The 22,265-nt window shown below is 43.8% G+C and overlaps 1 protein-coding gene across 1 annotated transcript in view; it reads left to right on the top strand.

Annotated features, from left to right (window-relative positions):
* The first annotated feature begins 338 nt into the window (after positions 1-338).
* LOC141105374 (membrane-spanning 4-domains subfamily A member 4A-like) overlaps positions 339-22,265 on the top strand; it is a 110,351-nt gene continuing 88,424 nt past the window's right edge. Inside the window, exon 1 of the mRNA XM_073595243.1 lies at positions 339-605. The gene's annotated coding sequence lies outside the window, so the exon portion shown is untranslated. The remainder of the gene's footprint in view (positions 606-22,265) is intronic.

The following is a 22,265-nucleotide window of genomic DNA, read 5'->3' as shown; positions in this document are numbered from 1 at the left end:
AATGTCAGGGATGTACTCACTTTTTTGGGATACTGTATATCAAAGGGGGTTATCAGCTTAAAGTGATTCTAAAGGTTGTATCTTTTTTAAAATAATAAATATGTTATACTTACCTGCTCTGTACAATGGTTTTGCATAGAGCAGACCCGATCCTCTTATTTTTGGCTCCCTTGCCAGTAGTCCGTATATACATAGGTGATGATGCGCAGCGCAGTCGCCTTGTTGCCAGTAAAACTGCTATAGGGCGGTTGGCAAGTGGTTAATTTGTATCAGACTGCATTATGTGGATGTGCTCTCACGTTCTCTGTGTTCTGTGTCAGCCAACTCCTGCAATACAATGTCCAATCTGTTTGCATGCAGATTAATACCAGTGTGTGGAAGTTATCGTAGGCATTGGCAGATCTCATTGTCAGACAGAGGGTGTATGAATATGGCTCACACAATAACTTGGAACATCTCAGAGGAATGGGGAAATCATTTAGGCTACCTAAACAACCATCAGAGGAATGAGGAAATTACTCCGGCTATCACACAGCAGTCAGAGTACATCAGACTGGATGCAACATTTACATTTGCCTGCGTGTGTCCAGCCAGCTAGATTTTGGGTGAGTCTCCTCTTTTGGTGGCTGGTGGTAAGATATCACGAGTGGGTGTTGTACTGACTATAGAAGGAATATTGCCTTGTTTTAGCTAACCTGTAACTGATAGTGAGAGCAGTGTGTGTGGTCTGCAAATCCTGTGTACCAGTCTACTTGAGAGCCGTGTGCACTGATCAGAGGTGTCAGGCATAAGGTTTCCCACAAGCCTGTAATTTCTGGATGGTGGCAGATTAAATATTAGCTGGTGCTTGTTGTTGTGTTTATTGCTACTACCATTGTCCCCGCATTGGGGAAGCTTGGGGTCCTTGTGATAATTGTCCATGCTGGTTGACTTACAAACACAATTAACAGGCAGCGATACCTTATGGACCATGCGGCTCCCTCGTTCATGTATTCCCCTAGTGACCCTCTGATCAGTGACATGCAATACCAAAATGGGTGGTTGAGAATTTAAAATGTTAACCTACGTTTACACCATTCTAGCACCTCATATGATGTCTGTGTAAGATATTTCAGTGATCAGACCTGGGTCTGAAGCTCTACTCCAATGTTAAAAGAATGGCTAGGCTGCTACTAAATTTGATGGATGGGACTTTGACTATCCCCTTTATCAGCAAATTGTCTACCCACTATTGAGGATCCATGAGTTTTTTGCACATAACATCTAACCCTTCAAACGACAATAGTTCTCATAGCTGGACATTTGAAAGACAACTGGCGCTGTGGGTAATTTCTTGAGATACTATCCGTTCCTTTCACTGGTGTCACCTCGTAACAATTAAACTGGGTAGTAGGCGCAACGGCAAACACACAAATGTAGATAAAAAAAAAAAGTTTTGTTCAAAAGCTTTTGAGAAAGTCTCATGGAGGAAGTCCATATACTTGTGTCAGCTACTGATCCAGAACAAAATATTACAGCGCACACATGCAAAAAAGACATTTATCGTCTGCAAGGCTATTTAAAGCACCTGAACATTTTCAAAAAAATATGGGTATTTGGTCACACCATAATATTGCTATATGGTGCTTAAGCCCCCTCCTGCGACAAAGTACCGCATAGTTAGTGGGTCCTATGCTATCCATAGAATGGGAGATCCTGCTTCTTTGAACCATGGGAGACATACACTCCTCTATATGGGAGAACTAAAGGACTCCACCTATGACACAGGTGGACACTAATGAGAGGCAATGATGAGGGATTTTTTTTTTAGCTACTGATCCAGAGTACAGCCCACTCTGTAGTAAACAGATAAAAAGTAGAGAAAGAAGTGCCGCTAAGTGTAGTATTAGGTACAATTTATTATAGCCCCCATATTGGGTTACTCACAAGAAGTAGGTATAATACAGACTCTTCGTTAAGGCAATGGCTGGGGGGGTCTGTCCGTGTGCTCCTCGTGCGCTTGGTAGACTGGATGTCTAATGCTGTGGGGAAATGGTTTCCTACCTCTTGTAAGTAACCTGATGGGGGCTATAATAAATTGTACCTAATACTACACTTAGCTTGCACGAGGTGACACCAGATAAAGAAGCGCCACTGTTTCTTTATGTTTTTATGTTTCTTCCTTGAGGCTCGGTTCACACAGGGGCAACACGATTTCAGCGCGACTTTTTACGGCGACTTCAACGCGGCTTCAACGCGACTTCAGCGCGACTTTAAGCAAATTACAACGCGACTTCAAGTCGCCTCCAGGAAAGGCGACTTTGGCTGTGGCCAATCACAGGATAATCAGCTCTCTGGGAGGGAGGGGTTTGCCTGGGCAAACTAAATTTTTTTCCCTGCAATGTCGCTTGACTGTAGAGAGAGATCCGACTTGGAGGCGACTTCCATTGATTTCTATGGTACAGGTCGCCTACCAAGTCAGATCCAAGTAGTACAGGGAGTACGCTCTGAAGTCGGAGCGACTTCAGTAGTGTCTGTTAAGACGCTCCCATGCACTGTAATGTGAATCTCTTTCTGGGGCGACTTGGGGCGACTTGAGGGCTTACAAGTCGGATCCCAAGTCGTCCCAGTGTGAACCGAGCCTAAGAAGTGGGTTCTTGTCTCGAGAAACATGTTGAAGTTATAGACAATTAACACTCCTTGTACATATCATAATTGGAGATTACACCCTAGATCAGTGATGGCGAACCTTGGCACCCCAGATGTTTTGGAACTACATTTCCCATGATGCTCATGCACTCTGCAGTGTAGTGGAGCATCATGGGAAATGTAGTTCCAAAACATCTGAGGTGCCAAGGTTCGCCATCACTGCCCGAGATTATATTTCTCCTTGATGGCTGCACCATGTAATATGTGCATTATGTATAGATGTACCTCTACAGTATATGCCCTGTATGCAGGGCATTTTAATGTTTGTATGACTATTTTTAGAGTTAACTACTTTTTAAAAAATTGGGTGTGGTACCGTGAAAAAATCCCAATTAGTTTTCTCTTGTTAGGGTTTTCTGTTTTTCAACATTGCATTTAAAGGGATATGATACCAGTGAGGGGCCTCACTGGAGGGCCCGATATACAAAGTCCCTTCCTTCCAAATCCAAATTACACCTCCTAAGAACCATCCAAAATGTGCCCTTTCTGTCTTTTAGAGTCTATAGCATGGCATTATTTGGGAACTTGTTGAAGCTGTCTGTTCTCCACCTTCTGTATGCTGTCAGGTCCCTTCTGTGAACTGTTTAGAAAGCAGTTGTCTTTATACCACACACCAGTACCTACCTGGTAATCAGAACTGAACATAAACTGGGACTTTTCATAGAGAAAATAGATTTGGGTGAACTGGGCAACCTGCAGTTTGCCAGGACTAGTTCCACAAACCCATGAAACTCTTCCTTTTGAATGAGTGCTTGGTATGTCCCCAACATAGACTGTATTTTATTGACTGCAGGTTACCTGCTCCTTAACTTTGATCACCAGTATGAGGAGGATCCCATAGAGATCCCAGTTATATCAGCACAGGCAATTCTGGGGTAAGACTAATGTCAGTGCTCTAATTAGAAAGCATTGTATTTCTTTATTAGGGTAGAACCTGGTATGGAACTGTAGTCCTTTATTATAGCACCCCCTAGCGTGGTTAGAGTGCTAAGTGATAGTATTTTTGTTAGGTTAGGTAAATTGTCAGGCTTGGCTGGCAGCCAAGTGGCAGTGCTTTTCTGGGTCAGGGTTTGATTGACTCAAGTAGGCTGGATGACTCATCAGCAGCTTCTGTGGTGACTCTCCCTGCTAGATGTAAACTTGGAGAAGATTCCAGAAGCAGTTGGGAGGGGTCTAGGAGGAGCTAGCTGGAGTGTTCTGAGGGCCCTGACCAATCCCCAACAGAAGGGGTTGGTAGGGGCAGCCCCCCTCAAAATACTTATGTAGCAAGGCATAGTGGGTGTAATGCAAGGTAGATTCATGGGCGCCAGACACTTCTTGAATGCAAAGAGATTTTATTTCTCTTAACAGAACTTTGGGAGAGAGGGTTAGGGCCAGGACACCCTTAGGTAGTTGCAAAATCAATTAGCAGACTCTGAGACTTCTACAGGAAGACAGCCATGCAGGGAAAGGCATCCAGCAAGACGCCACATCTGCATTTGTAGGAATGCTGTCTCCTGTGGCACAGTCTATAACAGTTTCTAACACAAGGTGTAACAGTTCCTTCACTTCCACTACAATCACTTCTTGTAGTTCTTCATCCTAGTCTCTCTCTCACTAGACTAGATGTTTCACTGTCACTGAATCCCTTGAGCTCTTCCAATCTTCACTGTAGTATCTTCCTCAAGCGTCACCCCCGCTTTTGTGCTGGGTCCCTAGCTTGGCACTCCAAATACTTATCAAGCTTCACCCCACTGGCCTGCTCAGTTCATGGCTTGACAAACAAGGCTGCTCTGGAAGCGTCCCCTCCGCTGCCTGGGTCCCTGGCTTGATACCCACTGAAGTTTCCCGATTCTTCACCGTCCCCGGTTGGTGAGAATTCTGCTCCAGTACTCACTCACTGTGGTCCCTGGTAAAAAAAGGTGGATGGTCCCTTAGTGGCGACAGCTTTCCCCTCTACCTTCGACCACGACAGGTTCTCCGGCTGGCAGAACCATCACTTCTGGTTGGACTGCAAGCTGCAATCCCAACTCTTGCTTCTGGATAGGCCCTCAGACAACCTAGCAGCCAGATGGGCCCAGGATAGGCCCAAACTCCAGCCTAGCAGCCCTGGCAATACAACACATGTCCACCCAGCTGTCCAGATGACACAGAACCCTGATCACCTGACCCCACTCAAATATATAGGTTCTCCCAGCAGGCCAAGGGATTTAAGAAAACCCCATATACCCATAATCTGACCTTGCAGTGCCCTTGTCTTATCTAATGCCACCAAGTGCCCGGCCCCCTAGCGTCAAAAGAGAGAAGTGCAGCAATTACAGACTTGGGGTGAAATCAACTGATCGTCAACAATTAGCCAAGGTAGCTATACCTGGCAGGTAAATTTAGAAGCAACCCTGCCTAAACACCAGGGTGCTACACTTAGGGTCAGCCCAGCTGGGGCAGTGTGAAGCTTGGGTGGAAGATGAAGCTGGAGTGTAATGCCCTGTACACACAATAGGATTTTCCGACAACAAATGTTGGATGTGAGCTTGTTGTCGGAAAGTCCAACCGTGTGTATGCTCCATAGAACATTTTTTGTCGGAAATTCCGACAACAAATGTTTGACAGCAGGTTCTGAAATTTTCCAACAACAAACCTTGTTGTCGGAAATTCCGAGCTTGTGTACATAAGTCATAAGCACAAAAATCCACACATGCTCGGAATCAAGCAGAAGAGCTGCACTGGCTATTGAACTTCATTTTTCTCGGCTCGTCGTACGTGTTGTGCGTCACCGCGTTCTTGACGTTCGGAATTTCCAACAACATTTGTGTGACCGTGTGTATGCAAGACATATTTGAGCCAACATCCTTCGGAAAAAAATCCACAATTTTGTTGTTGGAAAATCCTATCATGTGTACAGGGCATTAGGCTGTCGGGGTCTTTGAGAGTAGCTCCCCAGTCTGGGGGTGCAGTTGAACTCAGGCCTGGGCTCGGGTGCGACAGGGACCCCTTCTCATGACATGGAGGGATCCTGACCAGGAGGCATGGGAGCAAGGACAGCAGGAGAACACTGCCAGATAAATCTCCAGGGAGGAAGACAGCCAAGAGGGCTGGTAAGTGTTGCAGTGAAATGACTGAGAGGCATGCCTGAAGTAACTGGGTGCAAGCAGTTGGGGGTGGAAGCAGAGTCAAGTCTGGGAGGACTGTGGAGAAGCAGCCAGGGGGGCAAGGGAAAGGGGCAACTGCAGCTATGCAGGCTGGCAGTGCCGGAAAAGGTGGTACTGGGAGAAGTAGCCACAGGAATAGGACAGCTAGCACCAAAGACCTCTATGTTTGCTGCACTACTAAAGGGACCCGCAGTCCCTGCATGTAAAGGGCATTTACAAGGATCTAACGGAGATTGTGTTGGATCAAACCATCAGTGCTAGCTGGTCCTGGGAGTTGTAGTTCTACAAGTAACCTGCTGCAGTATAAATGCGGCGGCTGGTCGGCAAGCGGTTAAAGTGGATGTAAACCTGATTCATGAAGTTTGAGCTGGGCACATATATCTGCAGTGTTTTCATACATAAAGCATTGTGTCTCGTAGCTCTGTTCTGCTCCGATCTTCTGTTATCAGCCATCAACTTTTGACAAGCTCTCCGAGGCCCGGAGATAGAAGTGCTTCTTGGAGGAGGTTGCTATAAATAAATTAGCAAACTGCTGCCAATTCACAGGCAACCTCTGTATGTGTGGGGAGGGGGTGTGTGCCTTTTCTCCAATCAGCTGTCTCACAGTTTCCTTCAACAATCCCCTCCTACAAGGGAATGAGGAAGTGAAAAATCTAACAGAATGTGCACTTTCTAAACAGTATATAAATGTGAAGACAGCAGATATACATGTAAAACTTATGTAGGGAGATTTGTTTCATCACTGTGTATCATCTGAGGCTATACACTTCACTGGGTATATGTGAGTGCTTACATCCACTTTAAGAGTCCTAAATCCTATGAACTATGAATTCACAATTTCTAGAATTTCCTCTAACCAATTATTCTTTAATTAAATAGATATATCTATGTTTAATGACAGATAGATAGATAGAAAGATAGATAGATATCCTATGTTTAAAGCGGGGTTCCATCCAAATTTTGAACAATATCTGTATGTATTCTCTTCCTTGCCTAGATGCTGACATGCCATTTAAAAAAAATTAAATCGCCGTAATTACCTTTTATTTTTCTATTCTTCTTTGCACTTCCTGGTTCTCCTCCCGTGGGAGTAGGCGTGTTTCTAGCCTCTCCCAGACTCCTGGGAGCTAGTCTCAGGCTTCCCAGGATGCCAATGAGCATGTGCGGGAACGAGCAGTGAATGCTGGGAGCACAGCATTCACCACATCCAGGAAATAAATGCTTGTGGGCTTCAAATGCCCACAATGAAGATGGAAACCGCCTGCAGTGAATAATATAAGTTATTCTTTCCGACGAAATCTGACACAGGCGGACATATTACACACCATATGTGAGTATGTAATGCTGAGAAGAAAAGTTTGTGAATTAACTCAAAAAAAAAAAAAAAACGATAGATAGGTGGACCCCTGCTTTAATGATATTTAATTAAAAAATAATTGGTTATAGGAAATTATAGAAATTGTGAATTCATAGTTGGGCAGCATAGTGGTGTAGTGGGTAGCACTTTCGCCTAGCAGTAAGAAGGGTTGCTGGTTCAAATCCCAACCACGACACTACCTGCCTGGAGTTTGCATGTTCTGCCTGTGCCTGCTGGGTTTCCTCCGGGTACTCCGGTTTCCTCCTACACTCGAAAAGACATGCTGGTAGGTTAATTGGATCCTGTCTAAATTGTCCCTAGTATGTATGAATGTGAGTTAGGGACCTTAAGCTTAACTTAAGGAGTGTAAGCTCCTTGAGGGTAGGGACTGATGCAAATGTATATGTGAAGCGCTGCATAAATTGACAGCGCTATATAAGTACCTGAAATAAATATATACAGATATACAGTACCCCCCCCCAATCCCCCACAGGCCTAATAATGCATTATACAAACAGAAAGGTGCAGCGCTCTAAACAGGGGAATACCAACAGGCAGGGCGGAGTGCTCAGGCTGCGGTGTCCTCCAGACAACACCCAAATAGGTAGACAAAATAGAAAAATAGCCAGCAACTCCAATCCATAGGAAAAATATATTGGTACGTGTAGGAAAACAAAAAAAGCAGATGCGTTTCGGCTGAAAAGCCTTGGTCACTGCAGTGACCTACGCTTTTCAGCCGAAACGTGTCTGCTTCAACCATCCTCCCCTTTTACTTTTTAACCACTTCAATACAGGGCGCTTTTTTTTTTTTTTTTTTTTTTTTTTTAATCCAAAAACTTTTATTGCTGAGAAAAGTGATGCATACAGACAGCTTTGGAGCACAACATAGGCTCCATGTTAGACAAAGCACAGCCTTACAAAAGAAATAATCATTCATAATATTATTATTATTATTATTATACAGTATTTATATAGCGCCAACAGTTTACGTAGCGCTTTACAACTTGAGGGTAGACAGTACAAATACAATACAATTTGATACAGTAGGAATCAGAGGGCCCTGCTCCTTAGAGCTTACAATCTAAGAGGAAAGGTCAAGAGATACAAGAGGTAATAACTGTGGGTGATGTGCTGATTGAGAAGATAAATGTACAGTTGTTAGGTGGGGGCCAGATAGGCTTCTCTGAAGAGATGAGTTTTCAGGGATCGTCTGAAAGTGGATAAAGTAGGAGAAAATCGGACGGATTGGGGTAGAGCATTCCAGAGGATGGGGGAGGCTCTGGAGAAGTCCTGAAGGCGAGCATGGGATGAGGTGACAAGGGAGTTTGAGAGCAGGAGGTCTTGGGAGGAGCGAAGAGAACGATTAGGTTGGTATTTTGTGACTAGGTTAGAGATGTAGCTAGGGGCCAGGTTGTGGATGGCTTTGTAGGTTATAGTTAGTATCTTGAATTTAATTCAGTGACTGAGTGGCAGCCAATGGAGGGATTGGCAGAGGGGTGTAGCAGACGCTGAGTGGTTTGTGTGGTGGATGAGCCTGGCCGCAGCGTTCATGATGGACTGAAGTGGGGATAGCCTATTTAGAGGTAAACCAATGAGGAGGGAGTTGCAGTAGTCAAGGCGGGAGATGACCAAGGAGTGGATTAGAAGCTTTGTGGTGTCATTGGTTAGGAAGGGGCGTATCTTGGAGATGTCATATTCACAACGGTACTCAATTCAAATCATGTACCATAGCATAGTAATGGAGCTTTAGTATCACACTGTGGTGCATCCTATTTATTGCGAGAGAAAAAAAAAAAGAGAGAGAGAAAAAAATATAAAAATAAAAAGAGAAAAAAATAAAGAAGGCAATAGAGTTGTGCTAAAGTAAGAAGCAAAACTAGAAGGATTTATATGTATCATAACCATATAAAAATAACCAAAACCAAACCTATGGCTAGTATTAAATGTATTGAGAGATACCTTATGTCACCAGGGAAAAAAGGCATATAAAAGACCCCTGTCTCACAGTGAACTACCGTAAGCAGACCAACAGGACCATTTGTTATTGAAAACGTGTAGAGTATCAAAATGGTATGGCGTATATACGTTCCATCAGTTTAATGGTTTCCATGCTTTGGAGCACCTGAGCCCAAGGTACCGTGGGTGAACGCCAGTTCAGGGCAATGGCACATAAGATAGCACAGAAAAGCGTATGTGCTAATTTTTGATTTGGGGCAGGAATATCAGGATTGAGAGCGAAGAGTAGACACATTGGTGCTGTTAAAGTGACCAGTGACCCAGTTATCTGTGCTACCTTCGAGGCTGCCTGACTCCAGATGTGTTTGAGTTGAGGACAGCTCCAAAACGTATGGAGCAACATACCTGTGGTTTGGCAGCCCCTAAATCATGTATCCAGGACCTCTGGGTAAAATCTATGTACCTTGTCGGGAGTGAGGTACCACCTCGTGTAGAGTTTCACCACGGTTTCCTTTAGAGACATAGAGCGAGTGCATTTATGCATGTTTGATATCATGTCGGACCAGGGCTTTTTTTCTCAGAGAATAGGTGCAGGAACTCAACCATGCCCGTCACACACACATACCTGCCAAATGGCATCAAATAGTGCATACAACCCCTCCCTCCACTGCCCTCATCTTCCCCCCCTCAAAAGCTCCATCATCTGTCATATTTCTTACCTTTGTTGCAATATTAAGCTGAAGCACCTATCCGGCTGTAGTACCTCCCAGCATACTATACTATACAACAGTCACTTGCAAGGGAGATCATGCAGTAGGAGCATCAACAACTGGTCACCAGGGAAAAAATGGAGACCACAGAGGTTGCAGCTTACCATGCACCCTCTCCTGCCCATGACTGCACTGAACCCTGGGCACCTGTTCTGTATCTCCCTTGTGCCTGTCTGGCACTCAGTGGGATCTGCACAGGAGATCTGACCTGTGGGTGCTACTGGGTGATAAGCTATCACTTGTAAATGCAGAAGCTGGACTTCAGTGTTACCAAGTGATAGTGGTGAGCAGGGAGCAGAAGACCTGAGCCAGAGGTGGTGGAACTGAGTTCCCCCTAGTTCCTGCTGAAAAAAAGCCCTGTGTCTGACCATTCCTCAGGAGAAAATTCTTGACCTATGTCTGATTCCCAACAGGTCATAGCAGCCGATTTCTCTGGCAAGAGCAACTCATTAAGGTACCTATAGATCATTGATATAGTCCCTCTCTCTCTAGACAAACTGCAGCAAACTGATTCAAATTGAGAAAATCTAGGTCTGGCATTGAAGGAATTTAATGATTCATAAAAGTGTCTTATTTGAAGATATTTGTAAAATTTGAATCTCGATATAATAGTCCTGGAGGTGAGAAAAGGAGCAAAATTGTGCCTTATGGGTGTTAAGGGTAGTTAGAGCATTTCTTTCCCACCAGAGAAATTTGTTGGGGGATTCATAGGCTGGGGGGAATCGCATATCTCCCATAAATGAAGATAGGGGAGTTTGCAAGATCTCAGATTAAATTTCTGGTGGTACAGGGCCCATAAATGAATAGTTTGGAATACTAAGATACGATCTAGAGAGGTTAGCTCTTTAAACAGTATAGTGAGCCAAAGTAGGCCAGCTATGTATAATGGGCGAACTGAGTTACCTTTGAAGTTAAGCCAGGGAATCTATGAAAGGGGGGGGGGGGGGCGGGGTGCCATTGGGCTGTTAGAGCCAATCTAGCTGCTAAATAATAAAGCCATATGTTAGGTAATCCCAAGCCTCCCTGTGCCAAGGGCCTGTGGGTTAGCAGTTTACCATACCTGGGTGTCTTGTTCTTCCATATAAATCTAGTAATGGCTCGTTGGTCCTTATTTGGTTTGGGGATAAATGTCATATTTGCATGGAGCATGTCGTCTGGGAGCTTGTTACCTTGCAGAATATGATTAAAAAATTTGGTTAGTTTAGGGGAAAGCGTGTCAGCAAACTTTTTATAGTACAATGAGGTGTATCCATCTGGGCCTGGGGCCTTAGAGGTCTTTAAGGATTTAATGGTTGAGGTAATCTCTTATTCTGTGCAAGGGGCATTTAAGCTGCATAACTGCTCCTCCGATAAAGATGGGAGGGACAGGGAACTCAACCATGAATCCAAGCTATTTGGGGGGGCGATTCAGGGGGTGACAGTAGGGATTGGTAGAAGGAAGTAAATATTTGGAGGACCTCCTTAGGGTGTGATACCACTTGGCCGGATCTGTTCCTCAGCTTATATACATGTGTCGGCTGGAGGGATTGATGGAGTTTGTGTGTGAACATGGATGAGGGCGGTGTTACTATGTAGAAGGAACCGTGCATTAGACCAGCGTAGGAATTTCTCTGTGTGTTGTGACAGGATCGCATCCAATTCCACTATTTTTAGATTAATTTGCCTCAGTATTTCTGGCAAGTAAGACTGGGTATGAACATGATATAATTTTTTTTAGATCCTGGGTAAGGGTGTCAATTTGGTTGCCTTTTGACGTTTCCTGATAGTGGCTAATTCTTTTAGACGGCTTTGGAGGACTGTCTTATGGGCAGCCCATAGTATGGAAGGTGAGATTTCATCCACATCATTTAGCCTGAAGTACTCTTCTAGCTGATCTGCTACTTGCGAGGTTATCTCTGGGCCTGCAAGCAGGGAATCATTCAATCTCCAGGAGGCTGTCATGGGGTTGAGTCCTATATGAGATGTATGAAAAGACACTACATGGTGGTCTGACCAAGGGCAGATATGAATAGTGGCTGAGGACAAATTAGCGAGTAGAATTGGGGAGCTAAAGATGTAGTCTAGTCTGGCGTAGCTGTCATGTGGGTGTGTATGCCCCATCAGACTTTTTCTGTCTGCGTTTCTGACTTTCGGACTTAGATGTTTTAAATCTTTAGTCGGAAATGCTTATGGAGGTTAGCCCGTTGGCAAGTCCGACCGTGTGTACGCGGCATAAGAAAAAAAAACTAGATTTCCAACCATCATCCGTGTGTGAAGCGGGCGTTGATTCCTTCTGGCCATCCAGAATCAGACAACCTGATCTCTCGAGCTTTGACGGTTCCGCCGTTCACGTTGAGGTGATGGAGTAGCCCACATTGGGGTTGGACGAGGAGCAGAAGGTAGCCTTGGCACATTCTGAGGCTCCAAGATGCCCAATTTCACTAGGATCTCCTTGCCTTAAGTAAACGTGGTGGCTGTATAGGTGGTGCCATTATGGGGGATCGAAAGCTTGAACGGGAACCCCCATCTGTAGCGAATCCTAGCCAATTGCAGGACTGTAGTGACTTTCTCCATCTGCCTCCTCTTATACCCAGACATCTCACTTGCGACTCTGGATATTTGAATCGTGACCAGGATGCTCGCAGGACTTCCTCCTTCACGAGAAAGTCTTTCAGGCACATCACGGTATCTCTAGGGGGTTTTTCAGGCGGCGGTTTTGGTCTTAAAGCTCTATGGATCCTGTCACATATGAATTAGACCTCAGGCTGGTCTGGGAGCATGGAACAGCTTCTTAATGGCCGCTGATAAATCAGTTACTGTTTCAGGCACTCCACGCACCCTGATGTTATTTATTCTGTTACGGTTGTCTAAATCTTCAAGGTGGGTTTGTAGTTGAAGAACTGTGTCTGATAAAACCTCATGATCTTTGCGAAGATCTACATAGGCAAGATGTAGTTTGTCATGTTGAGTTTATAACATGTCCATCCGCCCCCCTAGTGTCGCAAGTCAGGGTGTTAGTAGATTTATGTAATTCTGCTTGGAATTTATGGGCCAGTTTGTCATACATAGAGGACAAACTGTATTCCCCTCATCTTACTAAGGTTGACCTGGAATACACACATAGTTCTGATGAGGCTGAAGGAGAGGCTGCTGGATCAGGGATGCCTGAAGGAGCTCGTGGTGGCTGGGCGCCATCTTGTGACATTGCAGTGTGTTCCCGTACACGGAGTAGGTAGTTCGTTAGGAACCACTGAGCGGCTTTTTTTTTTTGTTTTTTTTTTTAGCCGTCGTCATGCACCGCAGGTCCCGCAGGGGTGCTTGGGCGATCAGGGAGAGAATCTCATGCTAAATGGCCCCGGGGAGTTGGAGCTTCGGGGGTTGGAGCTTCGAGAGACTTTCACTGACTCCTAACGTCCGTCCAGCTTTGTGACACACATGCGCTCGGATGCTAATTATTTAAAAGGAACACGTGTATACAGCCACAAGAACCCTACATATTTTAATAATATTTTCACAATATTCAGTCAGCTGCTATATCCTGCTCTATGGATGTGGATGCCAGTTCTAGCCAGCGGTCCCAAATTTTATGATATTTCGCTGGGCAGTTCCTGTGCTTATAGATAATTTTTTTATACGGTAGAGATTGATTGACAGTAACCATCTATTCCTAGAGTGTTGGTACATCAGCCCAAAGCCATTTTCTGGCTATCAGAAGCCTGGCTGCATATAGTGTTTTCTGCATTAAGATATGATGGTGTTTATCCTGTTCTTGCTCGGGGAGTATCCTCAGTAGGCATTGCTTGGGGCAGAGGGTTAGCGGAGAGCCCATTTTGTCATGTAGGAATTTGATTGGTTGTTCCCAGTAACTCTGGATGGCCGGGCAAGACCAGATTAAATGGTAGGAGCTGTTTTGGTCACTATATTTAGGATAGGAGGGAATCCATTGAGCTTTGTAGCGGGAGTGAGTCAAGACCTGTGGAGTATACAACATAAGTGTGTAATCCTGTCGGATAGCTTTGGAGAAAACAACTTACTGGTTGCTAGGGCATCCATCCACTCATCCCCTTCCAGCTCCCCCTCATCCGCCACCCAACTGTTTTTCAACCCGCAAGCCAAGTCTGAAGCTGCAGGTAGTATAAGGTTGGAGTAACAAATAGGAGGTCAATTTTTTCCAGTCTACTCCCAGGAGAACGTCCACTAAGTATAAAGAAGTGAGATCAGGGGTAGAGTTTCCAAATTGGGACTGCAGTGCGTGGCAGAGCTGGAGAAAGTGAAAGGACATGGGGTTGGGAAGGTCAACGGTTAATTTAAGATCCTGATACGATTTAACTCCAGCACTGTTCATTACCTGATGAAGATATATATAACCCCATCGGTTATCCCCACTGTGGAGTGACCTCAATAGCAAGCCTATTGATCACTTCCCAGTTATCATCCTATTAATGTGAGCTGTACATATGATAATTATTAGCAGGGGTTTCTTGAGGCTAGAAAGTTATTTTAAGGGTTCCTCCATGTTAAAAAGGACTGTTGTGTGATTTTTGTGCTGTACCATCAGCTCAGTTGTGAATTGTTGTTAACCACTTCAGCTCCAGAAGATTTACCCTCCCCCCCCGCGCTTCCTGACCAGGCCATTTTTTGACATATGGCACTGCGTTACTTTAACTGACAATTGCGTGGCCGTGCGACACTGTACCCAAATAAAAATGTTAGACTTTTTTATCCACAAATAAAGGTTTCTTTTGGTGGTATTTGATCACCTCTGCGTGTTTCAGTCTTTTTTTGTTTATAGCACAAAAAATTAAAGTTTTGAAAAAAAAAACAATATGTTTTATTTTCTGCTATAAAACACATTCAATAAAAAAAAATGTAAAACATCTAATTTCTTCATCAATTTAAGCCAATATGTATTCTGCTACATATTTTTGGTAAAAAAAATCCCATAAGCGTATATTGATTGGCTTGAGCACTTGCACCCGATAACCCAGAAGTGCAGGATCACATATATACATATGTGATCGTACGCAGCACGACCGCCCTGTTGCCAGTAAAACTGCTATCGGTATAGGGCGGTTGGCAAGTGGTTAATTTGTATCAGACTCATTGGCACACCCTGTGCGCATGCCTGATGTGCCTGGGCACACCTGAATCGCCCCATGTGCATTTGCATTATCCAGGGGCAGCACCAGGTTAGTAGTCGGGGGTGCCAGTGTAAATGCCCCCATTATATTAAAGGCTAGGTTCAACTTTAGGAACACATTTACACCGGTATTTAGGGTGTAACGTAATATGCTCCCAATCAGCTGTCTCCCCCCACCACCACAGCTTCTTCCCTGTGACAGCAGGTGGCGCTCATGTGTGTTTGAGCTTTGGGGTGCACTCCCTAATCCAATAGGCTGCACACAACTATGATCAGACTGCATTATGTGGATGCGCTCTCACGTTCTCTGTATTGCAGCAGTTGGCTGACACAGAACAAGATGGCCAATCTGATTGCACGCAGATTAGTACCAGTGTATGGAAGTTATCGTAGGCATTGACAGATCTCATTGTCAGACAGAGGATGTATGAATATAGCTCACAGAATAGCTTGGGACATCTCAGAGGAATGGGGAAATCATTTAAGTTACCAAACAACCATCAGAGGAATGAGGAAATTACCCTGGCTACCACAGAGCAGTCAGAGTACATCAGACTGGATGCAACATTTACATTTGCCTGCGTGTGTCTTTTGGTGGCTGGTGGTAAGATATCATGAGTGGGTGTTTGTACTAACTATAGAAGGAATATTGCCTTGTTTAGCTAACTTGTTTCTGATAGTGAGAGCAGTGTATGTGATCTTCAAATCCTGTGTACCAGTCTACTTCCCACAAGCCTGTAATTTCTACATGGTGGCAGATTAAATATTAGCTGGTGCTTGTTGGTGTTTATAGCTACTTCCATTGTTCGCATTGGGGAAGCTTGAGCTCCTTGTGATAATTGTCCATGCTGGTTGACTTCCAAACATGATTAATGGGCAGCGATACCTTATGGACCCTCTGATCCGTGACATGCAATGCAAATATGGGTGGTTGAGAATTTAAAATGTTAACCTACGTTCACACCACTCTAGCACCTCATATGATGTCTTTAAGATGTTTCATTGACCAGACCTGGGTCTGAAGCCCTACTCCAATGTTAAGAGAATGGCTAGGCTGCTACTAAATTTGATGGATGGGACTTTGACTATCCCCTTTATCAGCAAAAATGTCTACCCACTATTGAGGATCCATGAGTTTTTTGCACATGACATCTAACCCTTCAAACGACAATAGTTCTCACAGCTGGACATTTGAAAGACAACTTGCGCTGTGGGGAATTTCTTGAGATATTGGTATCCGTTCCTTTCACTGGTGTCACCTTGTGCAAGCCATTTCTTTATGTTTTTAAGTACATTGGTCAGCATCTGTAACAGAGGTGTATTTATTGATTTCTTCCTTAAAAAGCCGGTGTTTGTCTCATGAAAAACGTTGAAGAAGTTTTTGGCAATTAACACTCCTTGTACATATCATAATTGGAGATTACACCCTGGATTATATTTCTCCTTGATGGCTGCACCATGTAATGCACCATGTAATATTTGCATTATGTATAGATGTACCTCTACAGTATATGCAATGTATGTAGGGCATTTAATGTTTGTATGACTATTTTTAGAGTTAACTACTTTTTTAAAAATTGGGTGTGGTACCTAGAAAAAAAACCCAATCAGTTTTCTCTTGTTATGGTTTTCTTTTTCTCAAAATTGCATTTAAAGGGATATGGTACCAGTGAATCTCGTTGGAGGGCCCGATATCAAAAGTCCCTTCCTTTAAAATCCTTTATTGTGTGTATGAATGTCCTCCTTTACATCTCTTAAAGCCCCATACACACTATCAGATTTTCTGCTGAGTTTTTCCTTACCAAAACCATATAATATGAGGTCAAACCTTAGGAGTTTCAATGTGTATGCAATCAGGTGGGCCCTTGCACTACGTGGTTTTGGTAAATCTGAAGGAAAAACTCAGCAGAAAATCTGATGCGTGTATGGGGCTTAAGAACCATTCAAAATGTGCACTGTCTTTTTAGAGTCTATTGCATGGCATTGTTTGGGAACTTGTTGAAGCTGTCTGTTCTCCACCTTACACTCTGCAGAGCACAACGAGGGGAGCTTTGAGAGCTGATTGGAGGAAAGGGACACACCCCTTCACACAGCACGCAACTGAGCTGAGGCTGTCAATTAGCTGGAGGTCACTCCCCGTCTCCATTTTTCTCTTGGTGTCAAGAAAACTTGTTAGAAGTGATTCATGCTGATAGCAGAGGAACGAAGCAGCAGACAGAAATGACACTTAGTGCTCTTAATTAAGACAAGTACACACTAAAGAAGGATATGCTTTGGTTGTAAACTTCCAGACATGAAATATGAACACTTTAACTTTGTGAAGCTCCCCATTTTTACTACCATGAACTCTATGACACATATTGATTATGTGTGCCTCATGAATTACAGAGGTGCTGAGAGGAGAAGTTTCAGGAGGAGAAGTCAGCACAGGAATCCTGGATTTGCAGGCAGCAAGGTACCATGGGATCAGAGGCGGCTCTAGGCTTTGTGAGGCCTTGGGCAAAACTTAGACATGAGGTCCCACTCACGTCCCTAAATGAGAAAAATAATTCAAGAGATAAAAATGAATTGTATAAATTGCACATATTAACCACTTCAGCACTGGAAGGATTTACCCCCTTAATGACCAGACCATTTTTTGCGATACGGCACTGCATCGATTTAACTGAAAATTGTGTGGTCATGCGACACTGTACCCAAACAAAATCGAGGTTCTTTTTTCCCACAAATATAGATTTCTTTTGGTGGTATTTGATCACCTCTGCAGTTTTTATTTTTTGCTTTATAATCAAACATAATATGTATTCTTCTACATATTTTTGGTAAAAAAAAAAAAATCACAATAAGCATATATTGATTGGTTTATTTTGCGCAAAAGTTATAGCGTCTACAAAGTAGAGGATGTATTTATGGCATTTGTATTATATATTTTTTTAAACTAGTTATGGCGGTGATCAGCAATTTTTAGCGGTACTGTGACATTGCGGCGGACAGATCGGACCCTTTTGACACTTTTTGGGACCAGTGACATTATACAGTAATCAGTGGCTATTTTTAGCTCTGATCACTGTAATAAATGACACTGGCAGGGAAGAGGTTAACATTAGGGGGCGATCAAGGGGTTAAATGTGTCATAGGGAGGTGTTTCTAACTGTGAGGGGAGTGGAGTGACTGGGAGTTGAGATCTCTGTTCCTGATCACTAGGAACAGACGATCACACTGTACTCCCCTGTCGGTACGGAGATCTGTTTGTTTACATTGACAGATCCCCGTTCTGGCTCTCTGAGGAGCGATCACGGGTGGCCGGCGGACATCGCAGCCACAAGCATCAGCTCTGGCGCCGCCTGCTGGAGACATTAAAGGGACCACCACACTGGTACGGCAATTTGTAATGCCGAGCCAACCTGCTTCAGTATACTGTCACCTCCGTTGGCTGGGTCCCTGGCTTGATACCCGCTGAAGTCTCCCGATTCTTCACCATCCCTGGTTGGTGAGAATACTGCTCTGGTACTTGCTTCAGCTACTCACTGTGGTCCCTGGTAATAGGGTGGTTGGGCCCTTAGTGGTGACAGCTTTGTCTCTACCTCCGACCACGACAGGTTCTCCGACCAGCAGAACCGTCACTTCTGGTTGGACTGCAAGCCGCAGACCCAACCCTGCGCTTGCTCTCTTGCTTCTGGATAGGCCCTCAGACAGCCTAGCAGCCAGATGTGCCCAGGATAGGCTCAAACTCTGGCCTAACAGCCCAGGCAATACAACACATGTCTACCCAGACTGCCGTCCAGGTGTCAGAGAACACCGATCACCTGACTTCAACCAAATATATAGGTTCTCCCAGCAGGCCAAGGTTTTCAAGAAAACCCCTGCCCATTGGCTGAGATGCCCCATATACCCTAATCTGACCTTGCATTGCCCTTCTCGTATCTAATGCCACCAGGTACCTGGCCACCTAGCGGCAGAAGAGAAATGGGCAGCAATGCCAGACTTAGGGATCAATAGATTGCTCCCTAACAATTAGCCAAGGTAGTTACTCCTGGCAGGTAAATTTAGGAGCAACCCTGCTTAAACTCCATGGTGCTACATCTATATACAGATATACAGTACCCCGCAATCCCCCACAGGCCTAATAATGCATTATGCTTGAACCCTCCTCCCCTTTTTCTTTTTAACCACTTCAATACCGGGAAAAATTTTTTTTTTTTCCTCCAAAAACTTTAATTGCTGAGAAAAGTGATGCGTACAGACAGCTTTGGAGCACAACATAGCCTTACAAAAGAAATAATCATTTATGATATACAGATTACAGTGTACCTCAGTGGTTCGTAAGTGATCACACACAGCACATTGCTATACCTAGGTCAAAAGTAGAGAAGTTCTATGCAAACGTCAATTACAGTGTTTATAGAATGGGAGATCACAGTCTAAAATAATAACCATTTATTACAAAAGAAACTTAACATATATTAGATTTTTGAGTTTTTGTATGTATAAATTTAAGTATCCCCTTATCTCACTGCTACAGTGATCTAAGTTCCTGCTTCTTATCACCTTATGTGACAAAGCACCTCTGCTTCATTCCCTATACTTTAACTTAAAAAACAAATCTAAATAGAGGATAAGAGGAGATATAACATTTAAAAAAAAAAAAAAGGGGGGGGGGGGGCGGAAGAGGGAAGGGAAGTTTTAGAGAGGAGGGCAGGGGAAATAATAAATAAATAGTGAAAGGATTCTGAAAATGGCGCTTAGTATTGCATCTGATGTCTCTTTGATCGCACATCCATCATATCTCTTAACTCAGACTCATATCCGCGTTTCACAGCCCTAAGAGAGTGCTACCCTCTTCTGAATTAATAAACAAATTCCAAGAGGTCCATGTCTTTTTATATATCTCCTGTCTATCAGTTGCTGTCAATATCAGGTCCTCCATCTTTCTAATGTCTTCCGCCTTCCTCAGACATAATGCTATGGTCGGTGGATTCTGCTGTTTCCACATCAAAGGTATACAGGATTTAGCTGCATTTAGTAAATGACATAGGACAGATTTTTTATATGTTTTCGTTGGTATAGTGGTAATATGTAATAAAAAAAATGCCAGGTCATTCGGGATTTGAAAATTAGTACATTTCTGGGCAATCGTTTGAACCATTGCCCAGTAAGAAGTCAACTTATGCCTCGTTTCCACTGAGCGGATCGGTTCGGTACGGTACGCTATTTTGGGTGTTTCCATTATGAAAGCAGCCCATACAACCAAACCGTACCGCTCCATTCAGGGTCCTGCTTCAGATGTGGGGCCATAGAAACGGTTCGGTTAGGGCGGAGCTACGATACATTCCACTGATTGGCTGACAGAAAACCCTCTGCTGTGCTATGCTGAGGCATTTTTTCTAAACCCTGTATGGCCCCTTGTGGTCCCACTTGCAGTGGAAACGCTCACCAGAATAGACTGGACCATTCTAGGCCATTCAAACTGTACCGACCCGAACCGATCCACTCAATGGAAATGAGGCATTAGGGCACGTCCAAAATATATGCAGAATCGTCCCTTTATCTGTACCATATCGCCAGCAATGCTCTGACGCATCTGGAAAGATGACATGAAGTCGACTTGGTGTCATATACCATCTTGTAAATATCTTATAATTGGTTTCCTGTATTTTGGTACAGATTGAAGATTTATAGGAAAGCTCAATCATATTTTGAATTTGTAAAACAGTAAATGTGTGATGCAAATCTGTACTCCATTTTAACACACAGGCCAGTTTTGGTTGCTCCCTAGGGGAGTTAAGTAACTTATACATCTCCGAGAGGACGTGAGACAATGGTTCTGTTCCCAAGCAATTCTCCTCAAATTTAGTCAGTTGTCTAGTATATGCTTGCGGGTCTGGTATAGTCTGAAGAAAATAATATAATTGAGCTGCATTCCAGAACGCAAGTTGGTAGGGGCCCCCGGGGTCAGTCAGCTCCTCCATATTAGGCCATCTATTTCCCGTCACAAACTGTAATGCAATAGTTCACTCAGTCTCCCTTAGAGTCAAAAATTGCGTGGTTGAAAGGCCTGGTATAAATTTGGGGTTCCCAATTATCGGGGTCAATGGAGATGTCGTTGTCATTTGAAACAATGTCTACACGCTATTACATACGCAGAACAAAGTATTCCCTATCAAGGGATAAGATTTTAGATCTGGCAGCACAAAATCCCAGCACCACAGCGCCCTCCTCAAAGGTATTGGGATTGGCACTGTTCTACTTGCACCCACAACTTCAGGTTGCCAATCAATTACTCTACCAAGTTGAACTGCTTGATAATATCTCCTGACATCTGGCAATGCCAAGCCACCATATTGTTTTGGTAAGGTTAATAAGGTGCGTGAAAGACGTGGTTTCTTATGCGCCCAGACAAACCTTGTAAACAATGCCTGCACCTGCTTAAAATAAGAAAGCGGTATCTGAATCGGTAGGGCCTGAAATAAGTATAAAAATTTTGGCAGAATGCACATCTTTATTAAATTACACCTACTGATCCAAGAATGTAAATTAGAGCGCCACTTATCTAATAGCAGTCTGGACTCTGTAAGTAACGGTGGAAAATTAAGCTCATAAGTACGGATTAAATCTGTTGGCATTTTTGTGCCTAAATAATTCAGGGCAAGTGTAGTCCACTTAAAGTGGAAGCCTCCTCGGACTTGTATAAAAGTTCGTGCTGGCAGTGCAACCCCCATCGCCTCTGATTTAGAAAAATTGATTTTCAAGTTTGATAAGGCACCATATAAATCAAATTGTTTAAGGAGATTTGGTAAGGATACTGCTGGATTCGTTAAAGAAAATAATAGGTCATCGGCATAAGCCGAGACCTTATGTTGTGTATTACCCACTGTCACTCCTTGTATATCCTGATTTAGCCTGATCGTAGAAAGAAAAGGCTCCAAGGTAAGGGCATATAAAAGAGGGGACAGTGGGCATCCCTGCCTGGTACCATTCCTAATTATAAAAGACTCTGAGAGCACCCCATTCACCTTAACCTGTGCAGTCAAATTTAAATATATCTTGGCTATCCGGTTCATCATCACCTCCCCAAGTCCAATATGTCTGAGTACGTAGAACATAAATGGCCAACTTACTCGGTCAAATGCTTTCTCAACATCTGTATTTAAAAAGACACATGGAGTTTTCGTGGACTTGGTCACGTGAAGTAGGTTCAGCACTTTAGAAGTGCTGTCCCTCGCTTCACATGTCGGGATAAATCCAAC

This window comes from Aquarana catesbeiana, linkage group LG08 (assembly GCF_042186555.1).
Source record: "Aquarana catesbeiana isolate 2022-GZ linkage group LG08, ASM4218655v1, whole genome shotgun sequence".
NCBI lineage: Eukaryota > Metazoa > Chordata > Amphibia > Anura > Ranidae > Aquarana > Aquarana catesbeiana.
The sequence above is the reverse complement of the archived record's forward strand: the minus strand, read 5'-3'. Positions and strand labels throughout refer to the sequence as shown.